The sequence below is a fragment of the Petaurus breviceps genome, unplaced genomic scaffold (assembly GCF_028583685.1).
Source record: "Petaurus breviceps papuanus isolate PSGF00001 unplaced genomic scaffold, PetGlider_PUasm1.0 90654, whole genome shotgun sequence".
NCBI lineage: Eukaryota > Metazoa > Chordata > Mammalia > Diprotodontia > Petauridae > Petaurus > Petaurus breviceps.
In genome coordinates this window covers 2,281,181-2,300,205 of record NW_027187301.1, presented here as the reverse complement: position 1 = coordinate 2,300,205, position 19,025 = coordinate 2,281,181, and the positions used below count along the sequence as shown (strand labels likewise).

Sequence of the window (19,025 nt, the reverse complement as noted above, 5' to 3'; positions counted from 1 at the left end):
TTAAGTTAATACACATGCAGTCATGCTAAACATATTTCCATGTTAGCCATGTAAAAGAAAACAGCCCCCCCCCAAAAAAAAAAAACCCTGAAGAAAAATAAAGTATAAAAAAAGTGTGTTTCAATCTGCATTCCAACTCCATCAGTTCATTCTCTGGCAGTGGATAACATTTTTCATCATAAGTCCTTTGGAATTGTCTTGAATTATTATATTGCTGAGAATAGCTTGATCATTCACAGATGATCACCCTACATTATTGCTGTTACTATGTCTATTGTTCTCCTGGTTCTGCTTATTTCATTTTGCATAGGTTCATATACATCTTCCCAGGTTTTTCTGAAACCATCTTATAGCACGATAGTATTCTATCAAAGTCATGCGCCACAACTTGTCCAAGCCATTCCTCCCAACTGTTAGGCATCCCCTTAATTTGGAATTCTTTGCCACCACTAAAAGAGCTGCTATAACTATTTCTGTGCATATATGACTTTTTCCTTTTCTTTGATCTCTTTGGGATACAGACGTAGTAGTGATATTGCTCAAAGAGTATGTACGATTTTATAGCCCTTTGAGCATAGTTCTAAATTGTTCTCCAGAATGCTTGTATCAGTTCCCAAGTCCACCAACAGTGCATTAGTGTCCCAGTTTTTCTACATCCCCTCCAACATTTGTCATTTTCCTTTTCATATTAGTCTGATAGGTGTGAGGTGGTACCTCAAAATTGTTTTAATTTGCATTTCTCTAATCAGTAGTGATTTCGAGCATTTTTTCATGACTTTAGATAGCTTTGTTTTCTTTTTCTGAAAACTGCCTTTTCATATCGTTTGACCATTCATCAATTGGAGAATGACTCCTATTCTTACTAGATTTGACTCATTTTCTCTATATATTTGAGACCTTTATCAGAGAAACTTGCTGTAAAAAAAATTTCCCAGTAGAAAACATACTTTTAATGAGGCTTTGTAAAAGCAACATTTTTTGCTTATATGTCTCAATTTCTTCGTTGAGAAACTGTGATTGCTGTCCTTGGGTAGAGACAGTAATTGAGAGGCAGTTGGTAGATGTGGTAAGAGGTAGATTAGGGGGGAAACTAGGTGGCTCAGTGAACAGAGCACCGGCCCTGGAGTCAGGAGGACCTGAGTTCAAATTCGGCCTCAGACACTTAACTATTATAAGCCGTGTGACCTTGGGCAAGTCACTTAACCCCAACTGTCCTCCAAAAAGCAATAACAATAATAATAATAAAAAGAGAGAGATTAGGAATCATAGTTAGTGTCAGCACTACTTAAAACTTGTCTGTGCTTCACTTTCTTTCTCTGTAAATGACCCATAATAAAACCATCATAACAAGCTACCAGGATCACATGAGATAATTTAATATTTGTAAACCTTTGAAAATTTAAAGGGCAATGGAAATTTCAGGTAATATTCTTTATAATCCTGTTCTGGTTTGGAGACTGCAAGGGAAGAACTTCATCTGGGATGACTGAACATATAGTGGGAGAAAAATCATGCTTCATTAACCTATGTGATTTCTTTGAGGGGCTTAATAAGCACTTGAATAAAGGAGACCAGTGGATATCTTCTGTTTAGCCTAAATGTGGACCAGCAACAAAGCTGTGGATTTACACAGACCTGGTTCAGTCTTAGGAACTTCTCAATAGTCATGCTTTCTTTTTGGCTTATATCCTTCGAAGGATTTCTTCCTCTGGAAACATCAGAATATGGTTCATCTCTGAGTTTCCTTAGCAAAAGGAAAATGGCCCATGCATGCACTCAAGCTAACAATATATTGAATATATGAGGCTTTTTTTAGCATAGTAAATAAAAAGGTGTACATCAGAGCTCATAAACAGGACAACCTCCACCTACCATTCTAGGATTCATTCCATTCCTTCCTGCCAGCCCCTTGTCAATAGGAAAGAACTTGCGGTTCTTAAAGAGTAAAGTTCACCCCTCTTGTGAGTCTTCTGTGCCAGGGACCCATATATTATAGAGGCCTAGCTTAGAACAATATCCTGGATTCTTACCAAATACATATACTCCTCCCCAGAAATAATTCAGTATATTGCTGGAAAGTTAAGCATCCTTCCCTTCCATTGAGCCTAACATCTCCATTAGGGACTTTTACTGTCTTCCAGACTTAAAATACTACCCTGAGGTTCTCTTACGAGGTAAAACTATTTGACATCATCAGAATCTTCCAGTGCATCGCAATCTATATATAACTCATATTACCAGCAAAAGACAAAAGTCTATATTTGCTCCTTGGCCCCAAAATTCCTCTGGTGGTCCAGGAATTTCTCCATAGAATGTTGTTCCTTAGGATTGCAAGGGTGGCCAGACTTCCTCTCTAGGAAACCAAATCCTAGAATCTGGTTGTTTTTTTTGTTTTTGTTTTGTTTTGTTTGCTTTTTGGAGAGGGAAGACAAGGCAAGTGAGGTTAAGTGACTTGCCCAAAGTCACGCAGCTAGTAAATGTTAAGAGTCTGAGGCTAGATTTGAACTCAGTTCCTCCTGACTCGAGGGCTGGTGCTCTATTCACTGCACTACCTAGCCACCCCAATGAGTGTTGTTTTGTTGTTATTCATTCATGTCCAACTCTTCATGACCCCGAGGACCATAGCACTCCAGGTCCTTCTATCTGCCACTCTCTCAAAGTCTATCCCAACTCATGTTCGTTGTTTCCATGACACTATCCATCCATCTTATCCTCCGCTGTCCCCTTCTCCTTTTGCCTTCAATCTTTCCCAAAATCAGGGTCTTTTCCAATGAGACCTGGTTTCTCATTATGCGACCAAAGTATTTAAGCTTCAGTTTCAGTATTTGACCTTTCAGTGAATAGCCTGAATTAATTTCTTTAAGTATTGACCGATTTGATCTCCTTGCTGTCCAAGGGACTCTCAGAAGTCTTCTCCAGCACCACGCTTCAAAAGCGTCGATTCTGTGATGCTTTATAGTCGATCCCTCATAGCCACTCATTGCTACTGGAAAAACTATAGCTTTGACTACACAGAACTTTTTTCACAACGTGATGTCCTTCCTTTTCAGTATGCTGTCCAGATTTGCGATAGTTTTCCTTCCAAGGAGAAGTGTCTTTTAATTTCGCGGCTGTAGTTGCCATCCAAAGTGAACCTTGAGCCGAAAAACAGAAAATCTGACACTGCTTCCATTTCTTCTCCCCCTTTATTGCCAGGAAATGATGGGACCACTTGCCAACATTTTATTTTATTTTTTTTTCAAATCTAGTTTTACAGTCTCCTCTTTTACCCTCACCAAGGGGCTTCTTAATTCTTCTTTACTTTCTTTCTGCCATCAGAGCGGATGCAGTCTTCATATCTGAGGTTGCTGATATTCAGGGAACTTTGCTTCTAGCTTTTGATTCATCCAGTGTGGCATTTTGCATGGTGTATTCTGCCTGTAAATTAAATAAATAAGGTAATAATATACAGCCTTGCTGTACTCCTTTTCTAATATTAAACCAGTCCCTTGTTCCACGTTCCGTTCTAACTGTTGCTACTTGGCGCACGTGCAGGTTCCTCAGGAGATAAGTAAGATGACCTGACACTCCTCTTTTTGAGGACCTGCCACATTTTCTTGTGATCCTGACACAGTCAAAGGCTTTAGTGTATCAGTGAAGCAGAAGTAGATCTTTTTCTGGAACTCTCTTGCTTTCTCCCTAATTCAGAGAATGTTGGCAGTTTGGTCTCTAGTTCCTCTGCCTCTTTGAAAACTAACTGACAGTTCTCCATTCACATATTGCTGAAGCTTAGCTTACATAATGTTAAGCATAATTTTGCTGGCATGTGAAATGAGTGCAATTCTTTGGTAATTTGAATATTTCTTGACATTACCCTTCTTCAGGATTGGGACATAAACTTATCTTTTCCAATCCAGTGGCCACTGTTGTTTTCCATATTTGCTGGTATATTTTGTGCAGCATTTAACAGCATCATCTCGTAGGGTTTTAAATAGCTCAGCTGGAATGACCTTCGCTATCCTTATTTGTTAGTAGTGCTTCCTAAGACCCACTTAACTTCTTCTGCAGGATGTCTGGTTCTAAATCAGTAACCATATTAATTGGTGATGTTAAGGTCTGTCTTCTTGTATTATTCTTTTCTTTTTTTGCTTTTTGGAGAGGGGAGGGCAGGGCAATTGGGGTTAAGTGACTTGCCCAAGGTCACACGGCTAGTAAGTGGTGAGTGTCTGAGGCTGGATTTGAACTCAGGTCCTCCTGATTCCAGGGCCAGTGCTCTATTCATTGCACCACCTAGCTGTGCCTTCTTGTATTATTCTTTTGTGTATTCTTGCCACCTCTTCTTAATCTCTTCTGCTTCTATTAAATCCCTACCATTTTTGTCTTTTATCATACCCACTTTTGCATGAAATTTTCCCTTGATATATCTAATTTTCTTTGGGCTCTCGTCTTTCCCATTTTATTGTTTTCTTCCATTTTTTTTTTTTTGCATTGCTCATTCAAGAAAACCTCTATCTCTCCTTGCTGTTCTCTGGAATCCTACATTGGGTTGGGCATATCTTTCCCTTTCTCCTTTGCCTTTTGCTTTCCTTATTTCTCCAGCTGTTTGTCAAGCCTCATCAGACAGACATTTTGCTTTCTTGTTCTTTTTCTTTGGAAAGTTTTTTGTTGTTGCCTCCTGTACAATATTGTGAACCTCTATACATAGTTCTTCAGGTACTCTATCTACCAAACCACTTCACATTCATTAAGCTTGTATCAGCAATGCCATATTCACAATGCCTATAGAGATTACAAATATGCTGATATAATTATCCATTAGAAAATACGTCATGTTTGCCATATGAGGAAATAAACTAGAAAATTTATTAAGATACCAAAAGACTGAGTCCCAAAACCAGAAAGTGAAAGCCATCAGAGTAGTTATGACATTGGCACAGGTAGATAAAGTAGAAAGCACCCACATTTTCAAGCCTTTAAAACAGAACAGGCTACCTCAGGCAAAGGTCCTCCTCTCCCCACTCACAGCAACCACCCAGCGTCCTGGAAGAGCGCTCCCAGCAGCTCCGGCCCCTGGCAGTCCTCAGCAGGAGTCCTTAGCAGAAAGTCCTTAGCAGTTCTAACTCAAAAAGGGCTTTGCGCTGCCACTGCCTCTGCTGCTGCCGCCGTCACCACCACCGCCAGCCACCGAAGGGACGCTAGCTTGGCTTCAGCTTCCTCTTGCTCCGCCCCTTCCTGCTACGTCAGCAAGTCCAACGGGGCATGGAAGATCTTTAAATCCCATAACCCTTACAAAGCTATATAAGCCCCCCTGCCAAGACCAGGCAGTGATCCAAGGTGGGAAGAACCTAGTTAGGCTTCATCGTTGTCCCTTCCTCACATTCTTACCCTTATAACTCTCCTTTGTCCTTTTTAAAGGCCGTGTCCAGAGATTTAGCTACGATACATGAATTGTCTGAGAATTATCTTTAATATGATTTCAGTTGGGCAACTCAAGATAAGATAAGGATTTTACACCTTATCCAGGAGCTATCAGCTGTCTGGACAAAGTCCTTATCAGTGGGCATGAGGACTTTTACACCATACACAAGAATACATCTGAAATAGAAGAAACTGTTTGGGTCAGAAGACCACTCACCCAAAATGACTCAGAGACTTCTCAAAGTAGAAGCAAAAACTTTCTTTTTCTTGAGGAAGGGCGTCCCCAAATCCAACAAGAAAATCCGAAGAGAGGAGAGCACTACAGAAGGCAAAAGCAAGATTGTAAAGCCCTAACATGGGAATTCCACACCCTTTCCCCTGTCTCACCTTACCATTGGTTGGTAAGGCAAGCTCACGGTCTTCTTATTAATGCCAACCAATCGGCAAAGCCCTCTCCATTCATTAACCTAATTATTACTAATGAGGCTCTAATTTTGTTAGATAACATACATAACACATGAGGTCCACTACACAAGCCCAGTAACAACCTCAGAATACTGAACCCTCTTCAGTCCAACCTAGATGTGTCCTTATCTGGGCCTGAGTATCCCAAGGCTGCTGTCTGCTTTCTGATTGGTCAAATCCACCTGCTGCTGCCAGCTCCTTTTATTCTACATTATTTCATTTTTAGTATTATCTAGGAGTTCTCTGGGAACTGGGAACCCAACTTCTTCCCAAGGCTACTGCCTGATACTTCTTATCAGTAGTCTTGTTTCAGCAATTCTGTAGAAACTTAACCCTTTGCTACCTCTCACACTACCATTCCTTTTCCCAAACTAAAAACACCTCTAATTTGGTCTCAATTGTTAATCCAATCAATTGTATTAATACTCAGTAGCTCTTACATTACCTGGAAATACACAATGATCTACATATATATATATGGGGAAACAATACTGAACTTAGTTACAAAATATAAGGAAGTAATAAGAATGTATATAGGATGTTCAGAATGGGGAAACTTCACTTCAGGTTATCCCTCACAAAAAATCATCATCAGTGAGAACAGTGTGGACTCAGGACAAATCTGGAGTACATCCACTACATGTCAAAAGAGTTCTGGTCAACTTTTGTGCAAACTAAGGACCTTTTACATGAAGAGCCTTTACAAAAAATACCAGGTGCTTGAAAGATTTTCAGAAAAACCTGTGATGAAAGAATGTCTTATTTCTACTAAACTCCTTCAAACCCTGTCATATAATTCTCCAAGATTTAGGAGATCTGTTATTAAAGTCCTTCCACTCTTGGAATTGAAATTCATATTTTTAAGAGATTCCCAAAAATTTATTTTTAAAATGCTATTCTTTTTTTCTTCCTAGACCCTCTTATCATTACTCCCAGCTTTTTTCTCTTAAGTTTAATTTTGAAATATGGGCTTGTTTCTCCCCTGCTTTCAAAAAGCAGTAGCTTGAAATTTAAGACTTTTTAAAAAGAACCTTGAGATGTCTTCAGTTTACATGCTTATGACAGTGAAATATTTTTTGGAATATTAAAAAGTGATGATAGGCTTTATTCATTTTCTGAATTCTGTTAGAGTCAGTTCTTTCCCATGTGGCTGTTGTGTCATTGTATAGAAGCATTCACATTCATTTCTATTTCTTTTAAAGTAACTCTACTTTTTAATAAGGTGTGACCTCTTACTCTTAGCATCACTTGGGGTCTCTGCACCAGTTATAACCATGGTTGTGAAGAAAGAGTGCAGGGTGGCAAAAGGGGGTCTCCAAGTAAAAATCGACAAGATGAAAGAATGTTCTCATGTAAAAAGTGGACTTTGCCTTCAAAATGGGATCCTGATACTTTGCCACAACTAACGGAGTTTGTTTTTTTTTCCCTTCACTTAAAAATGAAAAGACTGGGGGAAAAAAACCACATTTTCCAGCCTTTATTCAGACTTGAGCTCAACAGAATTGGTAAATAAGTTAAGAATGCTTTTCCGGTGGTTTTGTTTTTTGATGAGTAGTATGTTTTCCCGGAAGCAAATGTTACATTTTTTAAAAATTGTGTTTGTCTGAGTTTCCTTAAGAAATGATGACAAAGGCCATTGAGAGCTAGGCAGTGGTTCACATTCTTTTACGTTTGCTAAAACTAGATTTGTTACTTTTCTGTTGGAAATCGTATTTCTACAATATTATATTCAGGGATACCTGGAGGGCTACTCCTGACAAGGTGTGTGAAATTTCATGTTTTATGGCCCGGTTGAACTCTGTGACTCCCCTGTAAGATCTTTTCCAATGACTTTATAGCCTTTTTTTGTTTGTATGGATCCTTTAGACACAGCTTCTAAATATTATACAAGTGAAGTAGGAGCTTTGTTATAAATAAACTCATTTTGTAGTGCATAGAGAGAGGTAGGACTAGGGGACAGAAAAACGCATGATGCTTATGGCTTGAGTATTTGTAACTCAATGATTGATAAATCATAATGAAATGATAAATCAATGCTTGGTCGACTAGTACTGGAAACCTTTCTTTATTTGTGGCCACAATTGAAGTTTCGAGTATCCTCCTTACTCTGAAAAAACAAAAACATAAAACCCGTAGCCTATGGATTCATTTTGTATAGTTAGGAAGAGTTTAGCAGATAGTGTATGGTTATATGTTATAAAAGAGTATTGATTCCTTATGTTTTATTTCTTGGTAGACTAAAGAGGTGTGGGACTAGTTCTCCTAGAGGCCAGAGGCATTTGGGTAGCCTCAGAAGTCCCTCTCCCCTAACCCTATTCAGTCCACGCAAAAAAGATTTCTCTTTTCTACATCTCTACCAATTAAGAGTCAGTTGGTTAAGCCTACTTTATAATACCTCCTGGGAAGGTTAAGTCAAGCCTAGGTAGCCGAGTGAATAGAGTGCTTCAGGACTACCCAAGTCCAAAAGAAAAAAGAAAAGGGGGGGGGGGGGTTGAACCTAGATCAACTGAATGAAAATGTCATTAACTTTTATCAAATCGATATTTAAGTAATATCTAGAGTACTCAGAGATTTTGATTGGAAAGGAAATAGTGATAATTTTGGAGCATAATTAGCAGACCACATAGCCCACATTTTCCAGGATAAGCCTTATTTCAAACATTCTATCCCACTATTCTCTTATGTCATCCAGTTGGCCCCTCAAATTCCAGTATTTTGGGAAACAATAATTAGATGAAATCAAGCCAGGGTCTTCCTTAGTTATTTATTATTTAAGTTTTTTTTTTAATACTTAAAATGAAAATAGGCAATTTCCTTTGAATCTCAAGGGCGTATATTTGGAAGTCAGATATATATTTAACAGTAACAATCGCTAGCATTTATATAAGGTTTGCAGTCTTTGCACGTGTTATCTCATGTGATCACAACCTTCTGAGATAGGTACCATTGTTACTCCCTTGTAACAGATGAAGAAATTGAGATTGAGAAAGGTTGAGCAGTTTGCTCAAGGTACAACTAAAGTAGGATTTAAACATTTGAAGCAGGATTTAAACATTTGAATTCAACTCTTCTACATACATGCATATGTAGATATAGACAGACAGCTACATACATATACGCACATATATATACATATATGCATACATGCATATATACTTTGTGACATGATATGTAATTGTGTTAGGTACTTATGTGTTTACTATTTTCGATTTCATTTGGTTTTCAATTTTTTTTTTTCAAAATTTGTTTTCAATTTCATTGTGTTCAATATAGGTTGGCATTCACAAGGGCATCTTCTAGGGGTGTCTGCCTGTTGAAAAATTTGAGTACTGTATCTGAAGATATCATCCATATTGTGGAAGAGCTTCAGCTTTCCTCAGTCCCTCTCTTTATCAAGAGTTTAAACTTTTTCTCAGGAGTTCAAATGAAAAAGAATATCTTTCAGGTGTGATCAGAAGGATACCACCATATGGTATTGAAATGTTGGATGTCTCACGTTTTAAACAGTGATTCCCTGGATATCCTCCAACTATAATTACTATTGTATAGAGATCCTAGCCTTCAGATTGCCTGTCTCTAGGGGTTCTGTCTGGGCTGCAAGACACAGAAACTGTGAGCCAAATGGCCTCATTGAGTCCCTATAACCTTCCTAGAGGGCCTAGAAACATCCATTTGGGCCTTTTTATTTTACATAGTTCATACAGTGCTTGTGGAATAGCCTTATTAGAGCAATAATGGTCAGTCAGGGAATGAACTCCATTAATAGTCCTTGGGCAAATGTAGGAAAGATTGGGGTGTGGGGTGAGGAAATTCACATCCCCTCTCTCGCCCCCCAGTTGAATGTTATTTTCCCCTTAGCAGCAGAATGCATGTGATAAAGCATCTGTCTTCCACCCAGCTGTCAAATTGATATTCCTAAAACACAGGCCTGACTGTGTCACTCCCCTCCTTTAAGAACTTTAGTGTTTCTCTGTTGCCTCTATGATAAGATACAGATTCTTCTGTCTGTAATTTAAAGTCCTTTTCTGGTTTGCTCAGACATGCATCTTTCTTAATGAAACACATTGCCCTCACACACTCTCCATTCCAGCCCAGCTGTTCTCCTTGCTTTTCCTAATATGTAACTTTGTCTGCCTCTGCACAGTCTTCCAGGTGCCTGGAATGTTTGTTTTCCTAACCTCTGCCTCTTGGAATTCCTAGCTCTCTTCAAGGTTCAGCTTAAGGTGCCCTCTCACTACTCCCTCCCATTACTTTATATTTGCTTAGTTGTATGCATGGTGTAGAGTCTTAAGTTCCTTTAGGGCAGTTGGACATTAATTGCTTTTGTCTTAACATGCTTAGGCTCTAGTATAGTGCCTTACTCATAATAGGAATGTAATAAATGCTGGTTGAATGAAACTTGGTTAGTTTTGCCTACCAAATATATTTATAAAAAATCAGTATTAATATAAAAATATGCATAATTCACAAAAAACTTAAGATCAGTACAGGCTGAAGAAATCTAAGGATTCTAACCCAAATTGCATGTCTTGCTGTCAGTAGAGTTGTATGTGTGTGATACGGCAGCCATAATTAGCCTCTGTGTTTTGTAAAGCCTGGGAAGAGTGCTAAAAGTGCTCACATTGAAGCTGTGTAGTTGAGAGGATGCCATGAAAAATTCTCACATTGCTCCCCTTGGCTCGTGTATGCAGTGCCGTAGTTTGCCAGTGCCTGACTTAAGATACCAGCTCTGTTCTTGTAGAACTCATCCCCTCTGTTAAGCCCAGTCTTTCTGGTTCAGTTTATTCTTTCATTTTGGTTTTTGCCCTTTCCCTGCCAGATAGAGGAGGGAAGGGGGTGAGGGAAGTGGAATCACAGAATTTGAGAGTTGGAAGGGACCTCATTGACCATTTCGTCTGACCCCGCCAAGGAGAGATCGCCACAGTGTCATATGTTTTACTTGAAGTCCTCCAAGGAGGCAGAACCCACCACCTCTGGAGGCCTTTTGTGTGCTAGATGAAAGAGCTCTAGACTGGCCACTTTGCACATTCTTTATTGCTCCCACGTCTGCCCTCTGGGGCTACGTAGAACAAGTCATTCAGAAACTTGAAGACAGCCGTCATGTCCCTGGACCCCCAGTATCCTCCTCCTTTATTATTGGAGGCAACATTAAACTCGGAGGAGAAACCTGGTGTGTGCAAGTCATTCAGCCTTCCTAAGCTTCAGTTCCTTTTGTGTACAGTGTAGACTGTGGACTAAATGAGCTTTTACAGATCCATTTTGACTCTTAATATTTTATGATTCTGTGCCATATTAGCCGTAGATGTTCATATTAGCAGAAACCTTTGAAGATATTTCTCTTAGTTTCAAAGGCATTCTGTATTCAACATGAGTCATTCATTCGGTGTTTCACTTAGCAAACACATATGAAGCACCAACTATGCTAAACTCTGAAGGGATCGATCCAAAAGAAACATGACATAGTCCTACCCTATAAGAGTTAATAGTGTTCTTGACATCTTAATGAAACAGACAGTTAAGGGCTAAATAGAGAATAATCAGGAGTGAGATGGACAATCCCATGAAAGTTGGGTGGTTGTATAATGGAGTGGTCTTGAAAGGCTTATTGTAGGAGGTGGGGTGGTTTTTTTTTTTTTTTTGGAGGGTAATTGGGGTTAAGTGACTTGCTCAAGGTCACACGACTAAGTGTTAAGTGTCTAAGGCTAGATTTTAACTCAGGTCCTCCTGACTCCAGGGCTGGTGCTCTATTCACTGCGCCACCTAGCCGCCCCCTGGAGGTGGGGTTTGTACAGAGTCTTATAGGGTGGATAAGCCTTGGATAGGCAGAGGGGAGGAAAGGTGGCATGTTAGGGAGTAGACACCATACGGCAAAGACACAAGGTCAATAATGGACATTGTGTTAGTGGGACAGAGCAGAGGCCTGCTTGACTGGAGTGGAGGATGCCTCGTGGGCAGTGATGGATGGGAGTAAGTGGGACCAGAGTATGGAGATCCTGAAAAGCCTGGCAGAGGAGCTTGGGCAGGATGTGGGCCTCAGGCAGCTGAGTGTGAGAAAAGCTGCATCGATATTGCTCATCATGTATTTTGGTGATGTGTTTTTGGTGCTGGTCTCTGCAGACTGTCCCTAAGATCTTAGTGCAGTTTTAATCTTTAACAGCTTAAAAGACTCAGGCTGCCAGATAGTTTCAGTAGACTTGAAATCAGAAGCACTGAGTCTCAGTTCCAGTATTGCAGTTTGCTAGCCATGTCGCCTTAGACAAGTCACTTAATCTTGGTTTTCACAATCTGGCCCTCCCTTAATAACATTCTAGCCTTATTCCATGCTACTTCCCTTCCAAGCAAACTGGTGTGTTCCCCAAAACTAAGTTCCCTGTCCCAGCTCTCTGCATTCAGATAAACTGTCCTCCTAGTTTGAAATACAATCCTTCTTTATAACCTGACTAATGTCTAATGTGAAAAAGTATTTGCAGATCTTGTATTTGATTGAATGCCGCCATGGTGGGGGGGAGGAGAAAATTTGAAACTCAAGGAATTGTGGAACTGAATCTTGTAAACTAAAAGTAAACAAACAAATTAATAAAGATTAAAAAAAAGATTAAATAAAGAAAGAAAATAAATAAAGGCCCAGACCAACCCAACTTTTTAAAAGGCCAAAAGAAAAAGAAATTCATTCCCTTTTCATCCTTGTGGCTCAGAATCTCTCTTCAAGACGATTCAGGTCCCTACCTCCCTTCTTTGGTGAAGCCTTCCCTCTTTACTCCTACCTCTGCTTGTTGCTCTCCCTCAGTTTCCCCTGTACGACACTCATTTGTGCGTGTTTTTTCTTTCAAGTAGATTACGAGGCCTGTGAGGGCCTGGGTTTGTTTCGTTTCTGTGTTCGTAGAGCCTTGCATGAACCTTTTTTGCCCTAAGGGCTGGAGTTATCCCCTTTTTGCCAGGAGACTGATTGGAGATGATGACTGGGTTTATATACAGCCAGAGGAGCTTCATAGACAGACAGACAGAAGGAGCTTTGCTGAATTGAATTTAATCTGTATAATGGAATTGTGAGGAGAGCTATTGAAGTTGGTATTTATGTAACACTTAAAAGTTTACAAAGTACTTTGTCTGCAGTGACCATGTTAAGCCAAGCATTATTCACAGTTCACACATTTCTGAGGAAACTGAGGTTCAGTGTCTTGTCCACCAGTAAACTAGTAAGTAGAAGCAGAAATGGGTCCTTGGTCTTCTCTTATTTTTGTGCCTTTTTTTTTTTCTTTTTGGAGGGCAGTTGGGGTTAAGCGACTTGCCCAAGGTCACACGGCTAGTTTTTGTGTCAAGCATCTGAGGCCGGATTTGAACTCAGGCCCTCCTGACTCCAGGGCCGGTGCTCTGTTCACTGCGCCACCTAGTGGCCCCTTTTTGTGCTTTTTCTGCTGTATCATGCTCTTCTTCCTATGACCTGGGACTGTGTGTATAAAGCTCCTTGCAACCTTCAAACGCTCTTAAGTGTGAGCTCTTACTCCATTGCTTGAAAATGTAAGAGGGACGGGTCTGCTTAAAGCTCACCGAGTAGAAGTAGGCGTGGGGCTGGGAGAAGTGTTCTTCTAAAATAAAAATAAAGATTCACTGGCGTCTTTTGTGTTTTTACACCTAAATTTCCCCCTGTGTGCCTTCTCTCACTCCAGAGAACCATCCTATGTAACAAATTTTTTTTTTTTCCACTTAAGTAATAAAAATTTATTGAGAATTCCTGGGATAGCTGTTGGAGGGAAATCACTGAGAAATCACACAGCCCTTATACCCCAGGCCCCCAGCAAAATATGGGGTGGGGGATTAGGGAAAGGAACATCTGTCAGTCTTCATTTATCCAACAAGTGGGGAAGGGATGGTGGGATGGTGGGATGGTGGGTTGGTGGAAGAAAGTCACATGATGGTGGGGTGAGGGAGGTGGGCCCATCTGCCGGCTCATCCAAGACTTAACTCAGGGAGTAAGAGATCAGCTTTCTCTTGAGGTCAGGAGGACGTCTCTATTTCTTGCCTTTGATAAGGCTGTCACTTCCTCGATTGAAGCTTTCATCCTGCAAGTTCAGCACAAGGTTGTCAGCAGTGAGATAGATTCGGTTCTGAGATGTGGCGATAGTTTGGAGATGTTCTGGGCAGCTCAGATCTCCCGAAGTCTGATGTAGCCAGGATTCCTGCTCAGAGCTTCCCTGAGCATTTTGGCAGCCTCAGCTTCACCCTCATCTTGGACGATCTTTTGCTGCTGCAGCTGTTTTGCCTTTTCCACCAGAAACAGCCCGCTGGGCCTCCTGCTGGGCCACTTGCTTGGCCTCCACCGCGGCTGTGTACTCTCTGCTGAAGCTCAGTTCTGTGATGGCCCCATCGTCCAGAATGAGGCTGAAGTCCTTGGCCCGCTCTGTCAGCTCCCGCCGGATCAACAAGGACACCTGGGCCCGCTGTGTGATCAGCTGTGAGACATTGGCCACCACACTCTTGAGCACCTCATTGATGATAGAGGGCAACACACACGCTCCTCATAATCCAACCCTAGACGCTGATACATGCTGGGCAGCTCCAGGGCATTGGGCTGGGAGAGCACTCGAAGGGAGATGTTCACCATCTGAAGGTCTTTGAAGCCTGTGGGAAAAGAGATCTTGCGGGGCTGGGCATGAATGTCATAGATGATGGGGTACTGGAACCAGGGGATCCTGAAATGTCCTTCTGCGAGGATGGTGTCCTGCTGTACACCCCCAATTCGGTTAAAGAGAATGGCTCTTTGCCCGCCTTCCACAGTGAGCACAGACTCTTGGACTTCGTAGGCCACGGCCACGGCCCCGAGCAGCATCTTCAGTGCTGTGCCCATGCCTCTAGGCCTGGCAGGCAGCTGCCCCACAAAGTCCTTCAGGTTCTGGGCCATGTCTTCTCCCTGGCGCCGCAGTGGGGAACTAGGCCAGGGATGCCACCGCTTCTCCCCTTGCCCTTCCGCAGTCCCTGGCTCTGACCCTGGCCAGTGCTGCCTCTCCCGGGATCCGCACCCCTCACACGAGGCTCTGCTACCTGGAAGAAGAGGGGGATAAATCAGCCTAACCAATCGATACATTTAAAAAAATGAAAAACATATGCAAAGGTGACATCAGTGGACCTTTTCAGAGGACTTGGGGGAGGGGTCCAGAGAAAGTACTCTTAATAAGTAAGCCCACTTGGATTTCAGGAATTAAAAGCCCTTAGGGGAACCAAGATGCATTAATTCATTTGAAAAACAGTAAGTACCAGTTTTGTGCCATGCCTCAAACTAAGGACCTGGGGGGAAATACTAAGATACATATGAAAGGGTCCTTCCTGTCCTTGCCTGGAAAGCTTTAGAGGAAAGGCCTTTCGATTAAGATAAACTTCAGCTTGTTATCCTGGCAAGCAGCAACCATAAATGTGGGACAGAGATACATCAAAGTGGACTCTAGGACAGTCAGGCGGCTACTGGTTCTGCCTACAGATAATCGTTTGGCTGCAGAAGCCTAGAAAAGCTAGAAACCACTTTGGAAAAGCAGAGCAGCCGAACAAACCCCTAAAAACCCAGCTTTTTGTTTCCTGTAGTTGGAGTTACCCACTTTTGCCACTAGATGGTGGACCTGCCTTGATAACAGGAGATGATGCCTGGGTTTACACTGTGGGGCTTTTTCAAAGTAGCTAAGACTAACAAATAAGGAGGCTGACATATAGGAAAGTAAAATAAATTTAGATGATTTAAGGGTGCTGTTGGAGTAAGGAATGGGCAGATTTGGGATGTATAGGGCCCATCTTGTTGTTGGGCACAAAGGAGTGGAAGCATGATGTGGGAGGTAGAGTGTTGTACTTGAATCAGGCAAACTGAAATTCAGAACCTGCCTCTGACCATGAATGGGGGCGGGGAGGGGGAACTTTTCAGCTCTAATTCTATGATCCTAAGTGATTTTCAGCAATAACTAATTATTAATTACATGTGCTATTAAAAAGGAATTCCCATTGGCTAAAATTTTTTTTTCTGGTTAGACATTTTCTGAAGGGACCCTGGGAGTTGACCTGAGGGAGTTTCCTTGTCTGTAAAATGAATAGATTGGGGTGGCTAGGTGGCACAGTGAATAGAGCACGGGCCCCGGACTTGAGGTCAAATTTGGCCTCAGACACTTAACACTAGCCGTGTGACCTTGGGCAAGTCACTTAACCCCAATTGCCCTGCCTTCCCCCCCCCCCAAAAAAAAGCTATTAATTATTGGATAAGGTGATGTAAAGCAAGAAGCCCGAGATTTGGAATTTTAAAGTGTGCCTTCAGATGAAGGCTCAGCTATGGCACCTGTATAATCTGAGGGGGTTCTTCATCAGTAAAATGAAGAGAGGGTTGAGTTTGATGCTCCTGGAGCTCTAAATCCCTTGATTCCTCTGATCTCCCAAGTTTCCTATAAATTCTAAAATATTTATTATGGCTTAATTCTGTTTGCTTCAGAACCCAGGATTTACATTAAAGCTACTCAGGCAGCCTAGCGCCATCTAGTGAGCTATTAGAGTAAATAGATTCGACCTAAGACTAAAAAAACTAAGAGCAAGGGTTCTTCATTTTTATTAAAACAAATTTTTTCTTTATTTTTTCCACTTAATAGTATTTTATTTTTTCCAATTACATGTATAGTTTTCAACATTCACTTTTATAGATTTTGAGTTGCAGTTTTTTCCTCTCCCTTCCCTAAGACAGCAAGCAATTTTATATGTGGGCTATACATGTACGATCATATTAAACATATTTTTATATTAATCATGTTGTGAAAGAAGAATCAGAACAAAAGGGGAAAATCACAAGAAAGAAAAAATAAAAAGGGAGAAAATAGTGTGCTTTGATCTGCATTCAGACTCCATTGTTCTCTCTCTGAATGTGGATAGCATTTTCCATCTTTTAAAAGGGTTTTATTTGGTTGGTTGTTTTTTTGTTCCTGATTCCTTTTCTGATCCAAAAGCATTTACTAAGGGCCTGCTCTCTGTTAGCCACTGGGACTACAAATACAATAAATAAATTAGGGACCAAGAAACGTAGGTTTTATTTAATTCTTTTCCACTAACTTTTTGTGCTATTGAGCCTAGAGCCTCAGTAAACTTCGAGTCAGATGGAAAAGTTCACCCACTGCCTACCTGCTTTTTGGTAGTTGTTGTATCAGATACTTTCTCATGTGAAGATGTCTTCCTCCAGATGAGAATCTATAATTGGGGGAAATAAGAGAGGTGACCTAGTGAGGGCTTCGCAGAATAAATAAATGACCCAGTCTCCCCATGAGACATCAGCTCATTCTGCTACTTTGACAGATTGTCTGAGTCCCAGGCTGGTAGGTGGAAGATCAGATTAGTTGGGGCAGTGCCATTACTAAGTCTGTGACTTGGGGCAAAACACTTAACCTCCTGAGGCCTCCTTGGTAAGAAGAGTTAATATTATTGACAATAACCAACTCCCAAGATGTTTCAGCCTCATTCGATATGTATGTGAAAGCTCTTTGTACTGAGAGGATGAAGCATGATTAAAATGTTAACTGTTGCTACTCAAAGCAACTGTCATCAGAAGAAAGGGAATATAACACAGAAAACATCCTAAACTTCTACACAGAGCCAGCCCTAGATGTGATCAATCTGGACAATCTCCCTATGTTCTATGTTTTGTTGTTGTTGCTGTTTTTATTTAATTTTTAAAATTTAATTTTTATTTTTAGTTCCACCTCCTCTCCCTCCTTTCACCCTTTGAGAAAGCAAGAAATATGATCCGTATTATACATATGGTCACAAAAAACATTTCTGCATTAGCCAGGTGTTCAGTACCTTAGAGAGGTCTTGTGCCACTTTGCTGTGGGTACCAGCTGATTAGAGCTATCTTAGGGGGGCAGTTGGCTATTCCAGGACATTAGGATTGATGACAAGGTCTGTTGTGGAGCTGTGGATAAATAGGTATGCAAGTTGCCTATGGAATTGCAAATGAGAATCTTTCTGGAGGGAATCCACCAGTGCACAGTGTTACCAAAATAATCATACAGTCTGCCCTATTTAGAAGTGAAAGTGGTGTTAAATAAAACAGTAAAACGTTTAAAAAGAATATACCGGGGTGGCCAGGTAGCACAGCGAGTAAGAGCACCAGCTCCAGTGTCGGGATGACCTGGGGATTGAATCCGGGCTCAGACACTTAGCACCCACCCAGAAACACCTGGCCGTGTAAACTTGAGCAAGTTACTTAACCCCGATTGCTTTAAAAAAAAAAAAAAAAGAAGAAGAAGAAGAATATACCACAAGAGTGTTATCACGAAGGGGAAAAAAAGTATTGGTTTAAAAATATGTACATAGATAACATCAATATCACTATATCTTTTAATTGCAAAGAACTACAACCAGTATATCCAATAGTTGCCAATGTTTGTGTTCATCAGTGATATTTGTAGAATGCTATATAGCCATTAAAATGCTAAATATGTGGATTGTTAAGAAACTTGGAAAGATGAAATTATACAAATTGAAAACTTCAGAAGCTAAAGAACATATTTTACAACTACATAAAAGGAAAAATGTCTACACAAATATAGAGATGATTAAGTAGATAAACAGAATAGGAGAGGCTATAGAGGGAGTACCTAATAAATTATTATGAACATATTACACATAGAAAATGATTTTTATGTGGAAATCATTGAAGAGTAAATGTTTAAGTGATTTTATTACTCATACAATTCCGTTCCAAATTATTCTTTACAAAATAAGAGAAATGGAGCTGTTAGTTGGTATTTTAAGAAATATAGATATTTAAACTCATATGGTCGGTACTAAAGAAGCGCAAGGACTGGCTGCTTAGTAGCAATACCCCACCTCTGTGCACCTCCAACTTCTTTAAGATCTGTGTTGTCCTTTTATGGTATTTCTTTCCTTTTTCTCTCTTCATTGCCCTTATTTAGTTTTGTCAGACAGATAAATATTACATAGATGTATATGTTTAAAATATATTAAATATATGTATGTAAATATAATAAATATATGATAAAATGTTTAGAGCATAGGTTCCCGAAGTGGGTGATACTGCCCCCTGGGGGTTCTAGAATAATCCTGGAGAGTGGTAGTAACCTTAGGTGAAGCAAGTTTAAAAAAAAAAAACATTAAAAGATTAAAGAAGATAGATTTCTGGGGGGGCA

General features: G+C 40.5%; 1 protein-coding gene and 1 pseudogene across 1 annotated transcript in view; one reads left to right on the top strand and one right to left on the bottom strand.

The window, feature by feature from the left end:
• The window catches only part of HACD2 (3-hydroxyacyl-CoA dehydratase 2), a 95,894-nt gene that overhangs the window by 24,335 nt on the left and 52,534 nt on the right, over window positions 1-19,025 (top strand). The gene's annotated exons all lie outside the window — the stretch shown is intronic.
• On the bottom strand, window positions 13,551-14,915 carry LOC138143713 (prohibitin-2 pseudogene; annotated as a pseudogene).